Here is a 406-nt window from a genome sequence, read left to right on the forward strand (position 1 = left end):
CCTTTAACGGAATAAAAGTAAAAACGGGTAATTACAAAGATAACGAAAAAATTACGCCGTAAAAATTCGTATTAAAAATAAATAGACGATATAAAAGTGAATGGAAAAGTTAATATCGAAAACCGTGATTATAAGTCGAGTTAAATTTTGCCTGGCGCGCAAGTGTTCTTCATTCTTATCCTCAATGTACTCACTTACTATTAGTTTCTTTACAAGGCAATCCTTGAATTGGTCTTTTCTTCGTCTTCTTTACTCTAATTTTATAATCATTCTCATTTATCCTTATCCATCTTTTAATGATTTTCTTGCGCTTTGATACATAATTTAATATTTCCCCTTTTTTTCCATACTGCTTTCCACATTTATATTAATGTTTAAATATTTACTAGTTATCCTTACAATGTTA

This window comes from Penaeus monodon, chromosome 33 (genome assembly GCF_015228065.2).
Source record: "Penaeus monodon isolate SGIC_2016 chromosome 33, NSTDA_Pmon_1, whole genome shotgun sequence".
Classification (NCBI taxonomy): Eukaryota; Metazoa; Arthropoda; class Malacostraca; order Decapoda; family Penaeidae; genus Penaeus; species Penaeus monodon.